Raw genomic sequence first — 20,102 nt, 5'->3', positions numbered from 1 at the left:
GAGTGGATTCTTTAACTGAAGCCCAAAGGGCAATGTAGAAGTCATGTCATAGGAGTATTACCAAAAACCCAAACCAAACACAATCATTTCCCTTTTGTACTGCATGCATGGGTGTGAGCACACTTAAATCCTTGGGAGACAACTACAGTTTTAGAAGGCGAATTAGGGGAACCAGCAGTTAGCGTAATGGCTATGTCGCTGGACTCCCACGTAGTCGACCGCGGTTCGTGTCCCGGACCCGGTGGCTTAAATCTCACGCCGGGCGCGTGTGCGTGCGTGCCCAAGATCCTGAGAGGAGAATGGAGGAGAAGGGATTGCGGCGTGACCATCCCCCCTGGGGGGCGATTTCTCGCTTTCTGTCTCTATGTCTCTCTCTGTCTGTCTGGCGAGCGCACGCGCCCTACAGTGAAAATCTCTCAAAAAAAAAAAAAAAGAAGAAGGCGAATTAGCAATCTTGGAGCAATTGAGGAGCCTCAATGCACTTAATGCCCAAAAGATTTAGGTATCATCAGACAGTTGCAAACCAATCTGCATCATAGAATGGGATTCTGTAAAAGCCCATGTTACCCAAAAAGTTGTCATGGAGAATTCTGGAGAGACCTAGAATTCAAAATAGCATGAATCTAGCTTCCTTTCCTACACATTGGTTGCTGTTTATACACTAAGAAGCTTCGAGATGTTTGCTAATGAAAAAAAGCAATGCAAAACTCTCTTGGTCATCTTCCCTTCATCACATCCTCTCTTCCAGTCTCACTGTTATCTTTAGAATATTAAAACCAATAGTTTCCCTCATGAGCCCCTCACAGGTGTGAATCATGGGGAGAAAAAGAACTTTAGGGGATATCAGTTAACTGAGTAACAAAATCTTCTGACTCAAGAAAAAGAACTTTGGGGGTGGTATCAGTTAACTGAGTAACAGAAAATCTTCTGACTCGTGTAACTTGTATTTTTAATTATTACTTTACGCATTCTATCTAAGCAAAATACTAATCTAAAAAATACCATCACATATATCAAAGTTATTTCCACATCTAATGGTAGGATTCTGGAATCTGGCTTCTAGACAGTGGAGACAATGAATAATTCTGTACAAGGACTTCCTCTGCCCCTCTGTCTTTGAATTTGTCATTAAATGGTGAAAGGGCTTTATTGTGCATTCTTTGCATTGCTGGCAAGAGCAAGAGAGCGGAACTGAACTCTTCAGTCAGCCAGCAGCCAGCAAGGCCGTGCCGAGGGTCCAGAAGGCCGTCAGCATTGTGGAAGATGGAGCAGCAGCAGAAGAAATGACCCTTGTCCTTGAGGAGTTTACAAGGGGTTTTATAAGACACACATTCAAGAACCTTTCCCAGACAATATGCTTCATCTCGTGGGAATTACGCAGCACACAGCCACATGCTGTAGAAGTTCAGGGGAGCGGAGGGGAGAGTCATCCTGGAGACACAGGCATCTGCTTTGGCTCTGAGACAGCACAAGACTTCGGACAAGCAGAAGGGAAGGGGGAGGACCTTCCAGGTGAAGGAAAAAAAGGCTGGAGGATGGAATGAGCGTGGCAGGGGTCCACAACAGCTCTTTTTCCCCCCTCTCATTTCCAGAGTGGTTCACTTATTTTTTCACAATAGAGAAGCTGACATCTGTTTTTCTTACCTTTATGATTCGCTAATCCATCCATATGAGCAAAACAAGGACAAAACACTCCAGAAATCTTACAAATCCTTTATGAAGGCTCTACCTGTTCTTCCTGGCTGGGGCATTTGTAGGTTATTCTCTTTTCTTTTTTTAAAAAAATATTTAACTTTATTAATTATTATTATTATTATTTTCCAGTTTGATCAGAAAGGGAGAGTAAATTAGAAAGCAAGCCTTCAGGTCCGGGACTCAAACTGTAGTCAGTCATGTGGGAGTCCAGCTCCTTTAGCCACCATGCCACCCAGCCTGGTGATTCCCTTTTCAAACAAAGAATGTCTCATTTGCATCCTTTTCATTGCTCTTCATCTTTTCCTTTCTCCTGCCACAGACATTCCTTAACCACTAATTGATTAAACAAGTGACTAATTCCTATCCTGACTTTCTGAAGGAAGCTGCTGTTTGGCCCAACATGTGGGAGAAACACCCAGCTGACCTTCTCTAAGCCAAAATTTAGGGAAAATGTTTATTTTCAACCGCAATCCATGTTTCTATTGGTTTATGCCTTCCTTCTAAGCTAGCATCCCTTAGCGAACGTTGCAACAGACCAGACCAAGAGCAGAGAGGGAGTTGCAGGTCGGAAAGAAAGCACCTGTGTCAGAATTTGCTCTCCCCCTCCCAGGACCTCCTGGTGTCTATCACTTGATCCTCTCACCCTGCCCTTTCACTTCCTGGTGTTCTGTTATATACTGTCAGCAAACACTTACTGAATTCACATACTAGCAGACATCATTAATATGCCCACGAGTATAAGACAGTTTTTCTGACTCTTCAGAGTTTGTTGTATGGTTAAATGAGATGAGCTTGTTTTGTTAGAGGCATTAACACAGCCTTTCAGAGGTCAAGTGCAAGCTGGTCACTCCAATTTTTTTGAGACTCTCTCTGTATTTCCTTTCTTTTCTTTCTTTCTTTCTTTTTCTTTTCTTTTTTTTTTCTTTTTGGTGAGAGGTTTTTGCTATAGGGTGCATGTGCTCACCAGAAAGACAGAGAGAGACAGAGAGACAGAAAGTGAGAAATCACCCCCCATGGTGGATGGCCACACTACAACCCCTTCTCCTCCATTCTCTTCTCGGGATCTTGGGCACGCATGCACACGCATCCAGCTTGAGTTTAAGCCGCCGGGTCCGGGATTTGAACCGCAGTTGACTACATGGGAGTCCAGTGATATAACTATTATGCCATCTGCTGGTCCTGAGACTCTATATATTTTTAAAAGTGAAGTGCCCAGTGGCACGGTTGTTAAGGCGCTGGACACTCCCACATGACCAACCACAATTTGAGTCCTGGGCCTGGTGGCTTGCTTTCTCACTTTCCCTCTTTGTCTCTCTCTGGTCAAATTAAAACAAATGAATGAATAAATAAAATTAAATTTTAAAAAATTGGAAAAAAAAGTGAAATGCCAAAACTGATTTTTTTTTTTTAAAGAAGTTATTGCCTTGGGGCGTGTGCACTCTCTGGAGAGAGAGAAAGAGACAGACACAGTGAGAAGGAAAGTGAGAAATCATCCCCCCAGGGAGAATGGCCATACTGCAATCCCTTCTCCTCCATTCTCCTCTTAGGATCTTGGGCACTCATGTACACACGCCCGGCGTGAGTTCTAAGCCACCGGGTCCAGGACACGAACCGTGGTCGACTACGTGGGAGTCCAGCGACGTAGCCATTACGCTAACTGCTGGTTCCCAATAAAATAATTATTAAAAAAAAAAAAATGCCTAGTGGTTAAGGGAGCTGGATTCTACTGCAATTCGAATCCTGACCCTTTGACTTGAAAGACATACCTGGCATGTTTGCATGTGTGCCCCAAAATCCCGATAAACTGGAAGAGAAAAGATTGCAGCATGACTGTGTCCCATTGGGTACTTTCTCCCTCTTTCTCTGTGGAACACACATGCCCTCTGGCAAAAACTGAAGACTCTTAGTGCATAAACCTAGATTATTACTTTTAACACAAAAAAATTACCTTGACTAACTTTAAAAAAAAGTCTCAAATATGTGTGTGTGTGTGTGTGTGTGTGTGTGTGTGTGTGTGTATATATATATTTTTTTTTCCCCAGAGAGGTTTTTGCTATAGGGCATGTGTGCTTTCCAGGGAGACAGAGAGAAACAGAGACAGAATGTGAGAAATCACTCCCCTGCCCAGGAGGATGGCCATACTGTGATCTCTTCTCTTCCGTGCTCCTCTTGAGCTTTTGGGCATGCACACGCATGCGCCTGGCATGTTTCAAGCTGCCGAGTCTGGGACATGAACTGCAGTCAGCCAGCCATGTGGGAGTCCAGCGCCTTAACCACTACACCACCTGCTTGCCTCTCAAATATAATTTGATGTGAATGTTAGCAGCAGCACTATCCATAATAGCCCAGGAGCAGAAATAGTCCTCATGTCCATTAACTGATGAAAGAATAAATAACATTTGAATAGAACAACATTGACAATAAAAATTCATGAACTACTGATACATGCCATGACATAGATGAGCTTTGTAAAGATTATGCTAAGTGAAAGCAGACAGATGAAAAATAGCAAATATATCATTCAATTTATATGAATGTCCAGAACAGGCAAATCCATAGAGACAGAAAGTAGATTAGTGGTTGTTTAGGGCTGGAAGAGGTAGGTGGGGAGGGGAATGGGAAGACTATTAATGAGGTTTCTTTTGTGAGTGGTCATGAATGTGACCTAAAATTGGATTGTGTTGATGGTTGCACATCCTGTGCATATACTGAAACACATCCAGTTATATACTTTAAATGGGTGAATTGTATGGGATATTAATTATATACCAATATGATTGTTTTTGAAAGCCTATATTGAAAGCCTGTCCTGGATATGAAAGGCCCACCAGAGTTGGGAACTGGGTAGGGTCGCATAGTAGACAGAATACTAGTTCAGAAGTCAAATACCTCTGAATCTGCTACTGATCAGCTGTGTGACTTTAGGTGAATTACTCCTCTAAGATCTTTTTAATTTTAATGTTTTTTCTTTTTAAAAAATTATTTATCTTTATTTTAATTTGACCAGAAAGGGACAGAGGGGAGGGGGAAGAGAAAGAGAGAGAGAGAAAGTGAGCCACCAGGTCTGGGACTCTAACTGCAATAGGCCATGTAAGAGTCTGGGGCCCTTAACCACCACACCAGATGGCAACTGCACTTGATACTGGTTAATTGTTACTTTTATTACTAGAGGTGATCATGAATATTTATTGGTGGGAGGTTTGTCATACTACCTATGTCCTCGTTTGCATTAGAATCCACGCGTTTTCTCCTGCGCACTTGCACACTTCCCTCACAGGTATGGAATGAGGAATTTGATTACCTTATTGCTCATGCCCAGTGTGAGCCAGGTTGATTAATTAGACTGCCTAATTAATTCATCATCCTAGTGGGAATTAGGGCGTGAACCTAGTGGGAATTAGGGCGTTGACCAAAACGCTTACTTGGGGATTAGGGTGTTGACCAAAATGCTTCCTTGGGTCTTTTTTTTTTTTTTTAATCATTTCTTTATTTAATTTTATTTGTTATTATTATTATTATTATTATTTTTTGGAGAGGTTTTTCGCTATAGGGCGCGTGCGCTCGCCAGACAGACAGAGACAGACAGAGAGACAGAAAGTGAGAAATCACCCCCCAGGGGGGATGGTCACGCCGCAATCCCTTCTCCTCTATTCTCCCCTCGGGATCTTGGGCACGCACGCACACGTGCCCGGCATGAGTTTAAGCCACTGGGTCCGGGATGCGAACCGCGGTCGACTACGTGGGAGTCCAGCGACATAGCCATTACGCTAACTGCTGGTTCCCTATTATTTATTTTTTAATTTGACCAAAGAGGCAGAAAGAGAGAGAGCGAGAAGAGGAGAAAGTGAGAAAGCCGCCAGGTCTGGGACTTGAACCGTGCGTGGCTGGCCATGTGGGAATCCAGTACCCCAACAACCACGTCACCGGCTGGTCCCGGGTCTTTTTGATAAGAGAAAAACCTATGAATCATTCCTGTATGCTTCCCTCAGACCCCAAGGAAGGAAGATGGTAAATTGCTTCGCCCTCCTGGCACCCGGGGCTAGGTGAGCCTTTGGCTTTTCTCTTAGGGCTGCCCGTTTATGGCTAACTGCCTACCACAGGGCCAGCAGGTAGCATGGTCATTAAGGTTCTGGACTTCCACAGGGACAGCCGTGGTTTGAGTCCCAGACCTTGTGGCTTTGAAATCATGCTGGGTGCATACGCATGCATACCCCAAATCCCAAGAATGGAGGAGAAGGTATTGTGGTATGGCCATCTCCTCTGGTGTATATCCCCTATAGCAAAAACCTTAAAAAAAAAAAAAAAAACAAGCCATAGCCTGGGGCCAGCTAATGATGTGGTGGTGTGGTGGTTAAGGTAGCTGGATTCAAGTCCCAGACCTGGTGGCCTGAAAAAGAGAGGAAAATGGAAGAGAAGGGATTGAAGTACAGCCATCCACCCCCCCCGTGGGGTGCTTTCTCACTTTCCCTTGCTCTCTTTTTTTCTCTGTCTCTCCCCAGAGAGTGCACATGCCCTATAGCAAAAATTTTAAAGGAAAAAAATATAGTCACAGCTTGAACCACACTTCTTGAAAATTAAATTGGAATCTATGAGGGCAAAATTTAGATATCTGTAGATTATAAAAACTTTACAGGTTATTCTAATATGTAGTCTATGTTGAAATTCACTAGTGAGGAATAAATAACGTTGCTTATGGAAAGCAGGTGTTTTGTTAGTTCCTAGTTATCCCCCATTTAAGTTTCAAACCAACAATTGACTACGCTTTGGGGGTGTGTTCTAAAATTTTACCAGTAGGTGTCACTTTGACCACGTAAGTTGGTTCCTAGAAGCTTCTGGTTTTCTGTTCTCAGAGTCACAACCATGTACTATCACCACTACCAGTTGCTGAGTACCTGCCATGTGCCAGGTATGGTGCCAAAGACTCTTAAAATGCATTATCCTAGGGCTAGCAGATGGTGGAGAAGTTATGTCGCTGGACTCCTACATGGCCGACATAGTTCAAGTCCCAGACCCAGTGACTTGAAACTCACACTGGGCGTGCATGCCCAGGATTCTGAGAAGAGAACTATGGAGAAGGGATTATGACATAGCCATTCCCCCCAGGGGATGATTTCTAATTTTCCCTCCTGTTTCTTGCTCTCTCTGGCGAGCACACATGCCCTAAAGCAAAAAACTCTTAAAAAAAAAAAAAAAAGTGTTATCCCTGTTCTGAAGAAGGTATGGGTCAGAAAAATTCTGTGACTTGTACAACAGCAGAACTGGGATTAAGTTTCATTCACTCATTAAAGAACATTGAACACAGGGCTAGCAGGTATCGTGGGTGGTCAAGATCCTAGACTCCCACACGGTCGACCACAGTTTGAGTTCTGGACCTGGTGGCTTGAAAATCATGCCAGGATCTATGTACCGCTCACCTAAAATCCCAGGAGGAGAATGGAGGAGAAAGGATTACAGCGTGGCCATCTGCTCGGGGTGGGGGGGTGGGAGGGTGATTTCTCAGCTTCCCTTGTCTGTCTCTGTTGGTGCGCCCTATAGCACAAACAAACAAAAAAACATTGAACACTGGGACCGGCCAGGTGATGTGGTAGTTAAGGTAGCTGGATCTCACTGCGTGGTTTGAGTCCCGGACACGGCAGCTTGATAAACACACTGAGTAAGGGTGTGTGCATGCCTAAAATTCCGACAGGAGAATGGAGAAGGGATTGCAGCATGGCCATCTCCCCTAGAGGGTGAATCCTTACTTTCCCTCTTTCTGTGTGTCTGTCACTGGCAAGCACATGAGCCCTATAGCGAAAAACTAAACAACAAAACTCTGAACAGTCTGTGCAAGGTACTGTACCTGGTATAGGGGCTCCAAGGACAACTAAGGCATAGTTCTCATCCTTTGGAAGGTCATTTTAATCCTTCACTAGGAGGAGGAAAAAAGGTGGGTAGTCCCTAGTTCAGTTATTTTTAGCTTCAGGTAGCTATATCTTCCGCAGAATTTAAATGCTATGCTCCTTAGAAGGTAGAATGACCCTCAGGACCAGCAGTTAGCATAATGGCTATGTCGCTGGACTCCCCGTAGTCGACCGCGGTTCGGGTCCCGGACCTGGAGGCTTAAACCTAAACCGGGCACGTGTGCGTGCGTGCCCAAGATCCTGAGAGGAGAATGGAGGAGAAGGGATTGTGGCATGACCATCCCCCCTGGGGGGTGATTTCTCGCTTTCTATCTCTCTGTCTCTCTCTCTCTCTCTGTCTGGCAAGCGCACGTACCCTATAGCAAAAACCTCTAAAAAGCAAAACAAACAAACAAACAAAAAAAGAAAAAGAAGGTAGAATGACCGTTAGGCAGAGTTTCCTGGGATGACTATTCCACTGTGTCCAGCTGCTATGATAAAATAATAAATATTTTTGGAGAGACTATTAGGTAAGAGGGTAAGAACCACATTCAATCTGTTTTGCCACTGTCATATTTATTTATTTATATCCTTGGCAACAAACTAGGCTATGTGTCTAATTTTTCTTTTCTTCTTAGGTTTTTGCCATTGGGTACATGAGCTTGCCAGAAAGATTGAAAGAGAGAGACAGAGAAAGTGAGAAATCACCCCCAAAGAGGGATGGCCACACTGCAATCCCTTCTCTTCCATTCTCCTCTTGGGGTTTTGGGCACCCATGCTACATGTGTCCTGTGGCCATAGGATCTGGGATGTGAACCATGCAGTCAGCTGAACCATGCAGTCAGCTACGTGGGATCCAATTTCCTAACCACCACACTACCTCCTGGCCCCTAATTTTTCTTTTTTTTTAAAATAAATTTTCTAGAGAGTGACTGTGCTCGCCAAAGAAAGGAAGAACAAGAGAAAGAGAAAGTGAGAAAGCATCCCCCATGGGGAATAACTGTGCCTCAATCCCTTCTCTTTCATTTCTCCTTCCTTTTAGGATTTTAGGCAAGCATGCATGTGCCCAGGGTATTTCTTTTTAAAAAATATTTTATTTAATCTTATTTATCATTATTATTACTGTTCAATTTGCTACAGAGCATGTATGCTTACCAGAGAGAGACAGAGTGAGAGAGAGAAAGTGAAAAAGCAAGCCACCAGGTATAGGACTTGACCCACGTTCTGCCATGTGAGTCCAGCACCTCAACCACCATATCACCTGCTGGCCCCCAGGGTATTTCTTAAACTGCTATGTCTGGGACTTGAACCACATGGTTAGTAATGGTGAATCCTTACTTTCCCTCTTTCTGTGTGTCTGTCACTGGCAAGCACATGAGCCCTATAGCGAAAAACTAAACAACAAAACTCTGAACAGTCTGTGCAAGGTACTGTACCTGGTATAGGGGCTCCAAGGACAACTAAGGCATAGTTCTCATCCTTTGGAAGGTCATTTTAATCCTTCACTAGGAGGAGGAAAAAAGGTGGGTAGTCCCTAGTTCAGTTATTTTTAGCTTCAGGTAGCTATATCTTCCGCAGAATTTAAATGCTATGCTCCTTAGAAGGTAGAATGACCCTCAGGACCAGCAGTTAGCATAATGGCTATGTCGCTGGACTCCCCGTAGTCGACCGCGGTTCGGGTCCCGGACCTGGAGGCTTAAACCTAAACCGGGCACGTGTGCGTGCGTGCCCAAGATCCTGAGAGGAGAATGGAGGAGAAGGGATTGTGGCATGACCATCCCCCCTGGGGGGTGATTTCTCGCTTTCTATCTCTCTGTCTCTCTCTCTCTCTCTGTCTGGCAAGCGCACGTACCCTATAGCAAAAACCTCTAAAAAGCAAAACAAACAAACAAACAAAAAAAGAAAAAGAAGGTAGAATGACCGTTAGGCAGAGTTTCCTGGGATGACTATTCCACTGTGTCCAGCTGCTATGATAAAATAATAAATATTTTTGGAGAGACTATTAGGTAAGAGGGTAAGAACCACATTCAATCTGTTTTGCCACTGTCATATTTATTTATTTATATCCTTGGCAACAAACTAGGCTATGTGTCTAATTTTTCTTTTCTTCTTAGGTTTTTGCCATTGGGTACATGAGCTTGCCAGAAAGATTGAAAGAGAGAGACAGAGAAAGTGAGAAATCACCCCCAAAGAGGGATGGCCACACTGCAATCCCTTCTCTTCCATTCTCCTCTTGGGGTTTTGGGCACCCATGCTACATGTGTCCTGTGGCCATAGGATCTGGGATGTGAACCATGCAGTCAGCTGAACCATGCAGTCAGCTACGTGGGATCCAATTTCCTAACCACCACACTACCTCCTGGCCCCTAATTTTTCTTTTTTTTTAAAATAAATTTTCTAGAGAGTGACTGTGCTCGCCAAAGAAAGGAAGAACAAGAGAAAGAGAAAGTGAGAAAGCATCCCCCATGGGGAATAACTGTGCCTCAATCCCTTCTCTTTCATTTCTCCTTCCTTTTAGGATTTTAGGCAAGCATGCATGTGCCCAGGGTATTTCTTTTTAAAAAATATTTTATTTAATCTTATTTATCATTATTATTACTGTTCAATTTGCTACAGAGCATGTATGCTTACCAGAGAGAGACAGAGTGAGAGAGAGAAAGTGAAAAAGCAAGCCACCAGGTATAGGACTTGACCCACGTTCTGCCATGTGAGTCCAGCACCTCAACCACCATATCACCTGCTGGCCCCCAGGGTATTTCTTAAACTGCTATGTCTGGGACTTGAACCACATGGTTAGTAATGTGGAATCCAGCCACCTTAACTACCATACCATAGGCTGATGATGTCTAATTTTTTTTTTAAGTTTTTTCTTTCCCTTTTCCAAGGATGAGAGAGAGAAACAGAGAGACAGAGATACAGGCACTGCAACAAGGTCTTTACGCCACGATCTGCCCCCAGTTTGAGCCAATCCCAGACTATGGCACACGCATGTCCAATATTCAGGGAGGTTTCTAGACAAGAACCCGGAATCTTTCCAGTGTCACAAAGTGTTGTGTTACTGCTGGTCCAGCCTCTTGTGTCTAATTTTTAATCAGTATTTACTGAATAGGACTGGCTTCACAAACCCAGTCTTCAAGGGAATTGGATCTCACATGGCCAACCTTGTTCAAATCTTGGCCTCAGCAACTTGAAAAAAAACCCCACCTGGCTTCTGGTGTGTGCATGCTCAAAATTCCAATAGAATGGAGAAATGGCGAAGAGATGACAAAAGACTGTGCCCCATGGGGTGCTTTCTCTCACTCTGTTCTCTCTGATGAGCACATGAGCCCTGTGGAAATTTTTTTAAAAAGTGAAATTACTGCATAATTTAATGTCTGGTAGTACAGTGTTAAATACTGTGCAAAAAAGAGCCACAAGGGAAATGTATAAAGAAGTCTGCAACTTGGGCCAACAGGTGGTACGGTGGTGAAGGTGCTGGCCAACTGGAGTTCGAGTCCTGGACCTGGCAGCTTGAAAATTACAACAAATAAATAGATAAATAAATAAGTACATGTTCAAAAAAAAGAGGAGTCTGTATCTTTTCCTGGTAAGCAAATCTGAATATGTTCCAGCCAATTTGTCCCTGAGATGGGAAAGACTTACAGATCTTGGAGAACGTTCTAAATGAGTCAGAGACCAGAGGATTATTAGCCTACTTGATTTGATCCATTAATTCAGAGTCTAATGGCTGTTCTGGAGTTTATTGTCATGTTGCAAGAATACTAGCTGTTTCTGTCTCTGAGTTGTCATTCACCAGCTAAGCAGTTTGACAATGAGGACCATTGAGATTACCAGTCTCTTGGTCTCTCCAATAGGCTCTTACCTTAGAAAAGAGGTTATTCAAGTAGTAATCCTCAAACCTGTTATGAATCAGGATCACCTGGGAGAGTGCTCCAAAAATATTTTGCAGATTCTTGGGTTCTACACCAACCTATTGAATTGGAATCTCTGTATCTAGAAGAGGGACTTGGGTTTCTCACGTAGGACCACAGTTAAAATAAGACTATTTCAAGATCCACCCAGCTTCGCTCATGCACGGCACTGTAATTTCTAAATGTGCTCTGATCTTTTCTGTATTCTGGTCACATCCTCTCCCCGGATTATGAGTTCTGTGCATTTATTACCTACAGTTGGAAGTAGTATCCCTTTTTATTGGTCCTAAGCTTCAATCTACTGGAACTCTGTAAGTGACATTGCACTCTGAAGATTCAGGGATTTGAGAGAGGAGTCCATGTTGATCTTGCTCAGACCCTTGTGATACTCTACATTTAACTCAGCTTTCCCCAAGAACTTGCCTAGCAGTCACATGTCCATTCTTGAGATTTTTCTTGCTTTACAAGCAGCTTTGACTTTATCAAGTGATCCGTTCTGTGTTGGCTAGACAACCTTTGTCCACTTTGTGCAATAGCAAAATATATATATATATGTATTTATCTGTTCTTATAATGATTGTGACCTGGGATGACTGTTGATTAGGTCATTCAGGACAGGAAAGCGCTTGCAGTGCGCTTGGATTAAAGTCCTGTTCTCTGTCTCACCAGTTTGTTAGCTTTAGAGCGACCCGGAAGGGGAATGTACTTTCACTTAACACCTCAATGACAGCCTTTTGGCTGGAACCGCCATCTTCCAGTAGTTCACCAAAATGATAAATGGGAAAGAGGAGAGGCACCTGATGTATGTTCTTTAGGCCTTTTAGAAAACATGGAGTGGTTCCTTTGGTAACATATATGCGAATTTATAAGATATGTGATATTGTAGACATGGAGGGAATGGTACTGTTCATAAAGGAATGCCCCACAAATGTTACCATGGCAAAACTGAAAGAGTCTACAATATTACCCAGTGTGCTGTTGGCATTGTTGTAAACGAACAAGGGTAAGATTCTTGCCAAAAGAATTAATGTGAGTATGGAGCATATTAAGCATTGTAAGAGCAGGTATAGTTTCCTAAAATGTATGAAGGAAAATGACCAGAAAAAGAAGGATGCTAAACAGAAAGGTACCTGAGTTCATCTAAGGCGCCAGCTGCTCCACCCAGAGAAGCACACTTTGTGAGTACCAATGGAAAGGAACCTAAGCTTCTGGAAGCTATTCCCTATGAATTCATGGCATGATGGGTGTTAAAAAACAAACAAACAAACAAACAAAAACTTGGGGCCAGCAGGTTGTATAGTGGTTGAGCTGTTGGACTTCCACATGGCCTACCATTGTTCGAGTCCTGGACTGGGTGGCTTAAAACACACACCAGGCATGTGTGTGTGTGTACCCAAAAATCCCCAGAGGAGAATGAAGGAGCAGGGATTGTAGCATGGCCACTCCCCCTGGGGGTGATTTCTCACTTTCCTTCTGTCCAGTGAGCACATGCAACCTATAGCAAAAACCTCTCTTAAAAATAAATAAACAAACAGGACCAGCAGTTAGCGTAATAGCTATGTTGCTGGACTCCCATATAGTCAACCGTGGTTCGAGTCCTGGACCTGGTGGCTTAAACTCACGCTGGGCGCGTGTGTGTGTGTGCCCAAGATCCCAAGAGGAGTATGGAGGAGAAGGGATTGCGGCGTGGCCATCCCCTCTGGGGGGTGATTTCTTGCTTTCTATCTCTGTGTCTCTCTCTGTGTGTCTGGTGAGTGCACACGCCCTATAGCAAAAACCTCTTTTCTCCAAAAAAAGAAAAAGAAAACAAACAAACAAACAAATTCTGGTCTATAAAAATATTTTTCTTAATGAAGTACAATTGTGGTGTTCCTTCCCCCAAAGCAAATTTTAATTGGGCTCTAATTCATTTTGTAATATCTTTATTTAAATTTAGTGTTTTTCTAGCTAAAATATGTAAGGTGGCTTATTATGCAACAGATAAAACTTAGTTGGTTAGGGAGGACCAGCAGGTGGCATGGTGGTTAAGGTGCTGGACACTCCCACATGACTGACCATGGTTTGAGTCGAGTCCTGGTCCTGGTGGCTTGCTTTCTCACTTTCTGTCTCTTTCTCTCTGTGTCTGTCTCTGGTCAAATTAAAAATAAAATTAATGGATAAATAGAATTTTTTAAAAACTTAGCTATTTAGGGGGAAAAAAAAGACTTCAATGACAAACAGGTTTCTTTGGATTGACAATCAGAATGATTCATGGAACAGAGAGACCAGAGGGGACAGTGGGATGGGAGAAGTTATGGTAATGTATACAAGGAGGGGTGAATAGAGGTGAATACCAGGGTCATATTCCTGCCATAAAAAGAAAAAATATTTATGGCCAGCCAGTGGTGCAGCAGAAACACAATGCTATGCAGTGCTGGGCTCACATGAGAAGGTCCGAGTTTCATGTCCTGAGGTCTTCATGAACACACCAGGCACATGTGCCCGATTATCCAGGCTAGCTGAGGCTGAGAGTAGATGGAAGTGTGAAGTCTCTATTGAGGGTGACTCTTCTCTCTCTCTGCCATAGGAAATAAATAAACTTAAAACAAACAAACAAACAAAAACGCTAAGGATCTGGGGCCAGCCAGTGGTATGGTGGTTAAGACGGCTCTATCCCACATGGCTGACCTCACAGTTTGAGTCCCAGACCTGGCTTGAGAGACAGGTAAGGCATGTGTTTGTGTGCCCAAAGTCCCAAGAGGAGAATGGAGAAGGGATTGTGGTGTGGTCATCCCCCCAGGGTGTGATTTATCACTTTGCCTATCTCTCTTTCAGGCAAGCACAGGTGTCCTGTGGAAAATAAATTAAAAAAGAAAGAGAAGAAAGAAAGAAAGAAAGAAAGAAAGAAAGAAAGAAAGAAAGAAAGAAAGAAAGAAAGAAAGAAAGAAAGAAAAAAAGAGGATATTGGTTGATCCTGCAGCACAGTGATTAGGCACACTGTATTGGGAACCAGCTTCCACATGACTGCCCACGTTTGAATCCTGGTGCTGACAGCCTGAAACAGGCTGGGTATGTGTGCATGTACCCCAAATCCTGATGGCACAGAGGAATCGGGGAGAAGAGATTGCAGTGTAACCCACTAGGGGGCTTTCTCTCTCTCTCTCTCATGAGTGCATGTGCCCTCTGCCAATGAAAAATAAATAAAAAGAGAAAACACGCTACACACATATTCGTGCATGCCCAAGATCCTGAGAGGAGAATGGAGGAGAGTGGATTGTAATGTGGCCATCCTCCGGGGGCTGATTTTTCTCATTTTCTCTTTCTCTTTTTCTGCATGACTCTTTGGTGAACACACTCCCTATAGCAAAAACTGAAGAAGAAGAAGGAGAAGAAGAAGAAGAGAGGAGGAGAAAGGATCTGGTTTAAGCACATCATCTTTCCTTCCTTCCTTCCTCTCTTTTTTCTCTTTTCTTTTTTCCTTTTTTTAATTTGCTAGAGTGCACATGCACTTTCCTGTGAAAGACAGATAGCAAGAGAGAGAGAGAGAGATGGATGGCCATGCTGCAACTCATGGCAAGTCTTTCAAGATGCTGGGTCTAGTATTCCAAATGCACAGTCAGCCACGTGATATCCAGCCGCCTTAACCACCATGCCACCAGCTGTCTTCCTTTCTTTTTATTTATTTATTAATTTTTTGTCATATGGTGTGTTCACTAGCCAGAGAGAGAGAGAGAGACAGAAAGAGACAGTGAGAGGGAAAGTGAAATCATCGTCCAGGGGGATAGCCACACCACAGTCCCTTCTCCATTCTCCTCCTGAGATTTTGGGCATACACACATACCTGGTATGAGTTTTTCTTTTTTTTGGGGAGAGGTTTTTGCTATAGGGTGTGTGCGCTCGCCAGATAGACAGAGAGAGACATAGAGACATAAAGCGAGAAATCACCCCCGGGGGGATGGTCACGCCGCAATCCCTTCTCCTCCATTCTCCTCCTGGGATCTTGGGCACACATGCACACGCGCCCTGCGTGAGTTTTAAGCCACCGGGTCCGGGATGCGAACCACGATCGACTACGTGGGAGTCCAGCGACACAGCCATTACGCTAACTGCTGGTTCCCGTGGTATGAGTTTTTAAGCTACCAGTCCAGGACTCAAATCACAGTCGGCCTTGTGGGAGTCCAGTGCCGGAACCACTATGCCACCTGTGTGCCCCTCTTCCTTCCTTCCTTCCTTCCTTCCTTCCTTCCTTCCTTCCTTCCTTCTTTCCTTCCTTCCTTTTTTCTTTCTTTCAGCTAGGTGCTTGAAGAGGGTGATCATTTTGGAATCTCCAAGTGTCTTTCAGTTAGTCAAAATTTCCAAGTAGCCTTATGCACGTGTGAAAGAGAGAATGAGTGGAGAGAGAGAGGAGAGGTTATCAAGTCGTAGCTTGTACATCATCTCCCTAGGCAAGTTAGGCCTGGCCACAAGCAGTCTGCCCAGAAAACTTGTTGGAACTTGGTTGGAAATTTCTCCTATCCAGTGATCAGATTCCTGATTCTGTTTCTTAGGAACCTCACCATTTACCCTGTTGTCAATTGAGATGATTAGAAAACAAGTTTCCAGGAACTTGTCTACCCAAGATGAAAATCCTAAAGCCTCTCACCTTTTACAGGAACTCAAAGATGCTCTTGCTCCTCTATGATCAGCTTTCAAAGTAATGATAGCTTTCCTGGCATTTCCTTTCATCTAGAGATTTCAAAGCATCTCCCAGAGATTCGCCCATCCCATAGGCAGCTGATTAAGCCACATCTCTGACATTCATCTTTAGCTTGGGGTGCTCCCCACAGTTGTTGACTGAGCTGGAAATAGTGTGTGGCCTCCTGATTCAAGGTCTACTCCGAATGCCCACGCCTTCTCTTCACCGCCATCTTTTTTTTAAAAAAAGAATTATTTTATTTAACTTTATTTATCCACTTTTTTATTTTAGTTTGACCAGAGAGGGACAGAGTGAGGGAGAGAAAGGAGGAAAGCGAGAAAGCAAGCTGTCACGTCTGGGACTTGAACCACGGTCGGCTATGTGGGAGTCCAGTGTCCTTAACCACTATGCCACCTGCCGGCCCTTCACAGCCATCTTGAGCAGTTTGTAGTGTTCCCACAGAGTGTAGCAGCCTATGTACCAGATTTTTCTGCTTCTTTGCTATCATCACCTCCCACTGACTGCATTTCTTGGTTCCCTGGTGTCCTGGCAACTGGCTATGCCTTAGCAGTCCTGAATGTGAGAACTGTTGAAGCATTCCCAGTGTTTTTGTTTTGTTTTTTATTTCTTTAGAGGGATTTTTGCCATGGAGCAAAAATTTTGCTCTCTGGAGACAGAGAGAAAAAAAGTAAGAAAGCCAAGACACAATCTCTTCCCTTTCACTCTCTTCCTGGGATCCTGGGCATACGTGCTCACATGCCGAGCATGAATTTCAAGCCACTGGGTCTAGGACTTGAACCCCGAGCAGCCATGTGGGAGTCCAGCACCTTAACCACCATGCCACCTGCTGGCCCCATCTCTAGGACTTCTTTATGTCTTGCCATCCTTTATCCCTTGCCTGGGGGCACACCCCTCGCACCCCATCCCTCAGCTGTCAAAGTGCTATGCCCTCTGGTTTAGTCTTCCTCCTCCTCTATCTCTATCTTCACCATTGCCTGCCTCCCCACCTCACAACTTGACAAAGAAAAAGGAAACCATAGACCATGATCTTGTGCGGGAGAGAAGAATTGGAAAGAGGAGGCTTCTTTTCTCTCATTTCTCCCCTTGTTCCCAGAGAGGGGTCAAGGCCATGAGCCTTGGATTCAATGGGCGGAGGGGGAGATTATCAGGATGAGCCTATATGTTCATCCCCACTCTGAAGGTGTTGACTTGATTTTTCTGTAGGAGGGATGACTCAGGGCAGACCCGTTATGGGGGAAATATGTCTGAGAGACTGAAGGGAAAGCAGCAGAGAACCATTGTCCTCTAGTTTTTAATTTAATTTTCATTTAAAAATAATTATTTAATTATGTTAATTAATTAATTTTTAAAAATTTGCTATAGGGCATATGTGCTCACCAGAGAGAGACAGAGAGGGAGAGAGAGAGAGAAATTGAGAAATCTAGTCACTAGGTTTGAGACTGAACCATGGCCAGCATTGTGGGAGTCCAGCGTGGTGGTTACACCATGCCACCTGCTGGTCTTTTTAAACTTGTAATTAATTAATTAATCTATCTATTTATTTGTTGTGATTTTGGGGCCACTGGGTCTGGGACTTGAACCATGGTCAACTATGTGGGAGTCCAGTGTCTCAACTACCACGCCACCTGCCAGCCCCCAATTTAATTTTCAAACCATAATGATTTCACCGAGTCAAAGGAATTGAGTTCTTCTTGTTCCTGATGTTGGCAACTGTGAACGGAAATTCCCCAAAGAATAACGCTGTCCACAGGGGTCCAACAGAGACAGGCAGTGGGATTCCAAACTGAGTGCAGGGATGGCCCCGCACACGGATGGAGAGCTTTATCTTAGTCATACTCCACTGTGCTTTTCCCTACTAATTACTGTAACCACTAGTGACCATTATGTGATAATTAGCACATGCCTTTTTTATAACTCCCAGAATACCACCCCCAAATAAACGATTGTGTCAGGTGGCAGGGCTGCTCCTAGAGACAATTCCTGACTCACAGTCATTCACTTAATAGTGAACGGCGGCAGGCCAGGCTCCGTGCTAGAAAGCCACGAGAAGGAAGGATGTGGTTCTTGATATCACAATGCTGACATGCTGCAGGATGGATAGGGCCTAAACACGTTTACACATGAAATGTGTGTACCCAAAGAGGAAGCGCAGTGTACATAAGAGGAATGTTTAACTAAATAGTGGCTAGGAAAGGGGCTGTCAGGAGCCCCCTGCTCCCACAGTCGCTTTGACAGTGAGATCTATAGGAGCTAGCATATGGAATCCAACTTAAAGTAAACCTGTACTGTTTGTCTGATGTCCACCAAGCATAAAGTTGCCTCTTTATATTAACCCTCCAAAGTAGCTTCTCGGCTTTGCCAACTACCGTGCCTCCAGTTCTGCTTCTGTGCGACACGATGCTGCTATAAAAAAGTGACATTGTACTCAAGTGGAAGATGTAATTACTGTTTCAAGGAGGAAGATGGCACCAGGGAAATAGGTGCGAAAATCTGTTATTTCTGCAGTCAGTCTTAATTCTCCCTGCCCTTGGGATAATCTGGGTCTGTGATGGGAAATATTCTTGTCTGTCTCCACTTGAGAGACAACATCCTTCTTATCAGCGGCTGCTCTGACGAAGACACTGATGTTCTTTTGCAGGAAACTAACAGGAAAAGAAAGAAAGCCTACCACTAAATACATTTCCTGAGGGCAAAATGAAATGGCTGCTGCTCTGGCTGCAGTAGGAAAGGGCTGAATAAATAAATATACCATCCCTATTGTGTAGTCAGATTTCCTGGGGGCAAGATCTCATCGCCTCACCCCTTCTTTCTCTTTTAAAATCAGCCAACCTGCCAAGGGGACTGGAGTCTTTCCCCCTTCTCTTTTTAAGAGGTGCCGCAATGCACAAGTCTCTTCTGTCTGAAACACAAAATTGAAAAGGAAGAAGACAACAGTCACAGGAAGAGGAACTTCTTGTTGGTACACACCTCCCTCTCATCTTGTGAAACTTTCCCAGAAACTTCTGCTCTGAGCCTTTCTGTGCATGAGTCTGGTAATATTTGGGAAAGTGCTGGGAGCAGGGGGCAATCAGTGGGCCTCTTTGAATCACAGCTGCTCAGGTGACTTGATTTGGAGGCAGAGATAAACTATGTTTATCTGTGAATATTTACGGAGCTCTAGCCACAGCAGGAGCTGCTGGGGGAGATGACTCTGGGTCTGGAAACCCGTTCCAGCCTACAGGATCCTAAGGCATTTCCTTGTGAGGGTAGTTTTCTGTATGGGAACCAGAAGGAAAGAACATGTGCAAATATGGGCAGGAAAGAGAGAGAGAGAGAATTTGAATAGATACCCCTGCCCTCAAAAGATGAGATACAGTCGCAAAGACTTGGGACCTTTGTCTTTCTATACCGCTTTTTTAGTTTAAGGATTATTCATATGTTAGGAGTTTTATTTCCATCTTTTTTACGTAATAATCATGGGCGAGACCTGAGAAATGACTCAAAGCTAAAATAATGGGGTTTCCTTGATTATAGTTCCTCATTCTCCCTGGCCAGAGGCCAAACCTCAATATCCTCCTCCCATAAAAGGAAGAAGGCTTTGACCCAATCCTGCTGGGTCGCTTCAACCTCTTAGAGCTTTCTTTCATACTGCAAACTGAACTCTCTTCTTCCACCTTTCTAATCGCAAAATTGCCCAAATTTGGGCTCCCATGGCCCATCTGTAGAGCCTGTGTAATACCACTGTTTCTCTTAACACTCAGTCGAGGACTGACTCAGCAGACCAAGCAGTGACCAGCTTCTTTTAAGAGACAAAGGTCAACAGACAAGTCCCTGCAGTTTTCTGGGCACACTCCCTTCTTTCTGGAACCTGGATGGAGCCAGGTGTGGACTTATCTGTATATAAGAAGTGTTCCATAATTAGCCTGTCTTGCTGGTTTTGAGCAAACGCCTTTCTTGGTGTAG

Source organism: Tupaia chinensis, unplaced genomic scaffold (assembly GCF_000334495.1).
Source record: "Tupaia chinensis unplaced genomic scaffold, TupChi_1.0 Scaffold148607_1, whole genome shotgun sequence".
In the NCBI taxonomy this organism is placed as follows: domain Eukaryota; kingdom Metazoa; phylum Chordata; class Mammalia; order Scandentia; family Tupaiidae; genus Tupaia; species Tupaia belangeri.
The sequence above is the reverse complement of the archived record's forward strand: the minus strand, read 5'-3'. Positions refer to the sequence as shown.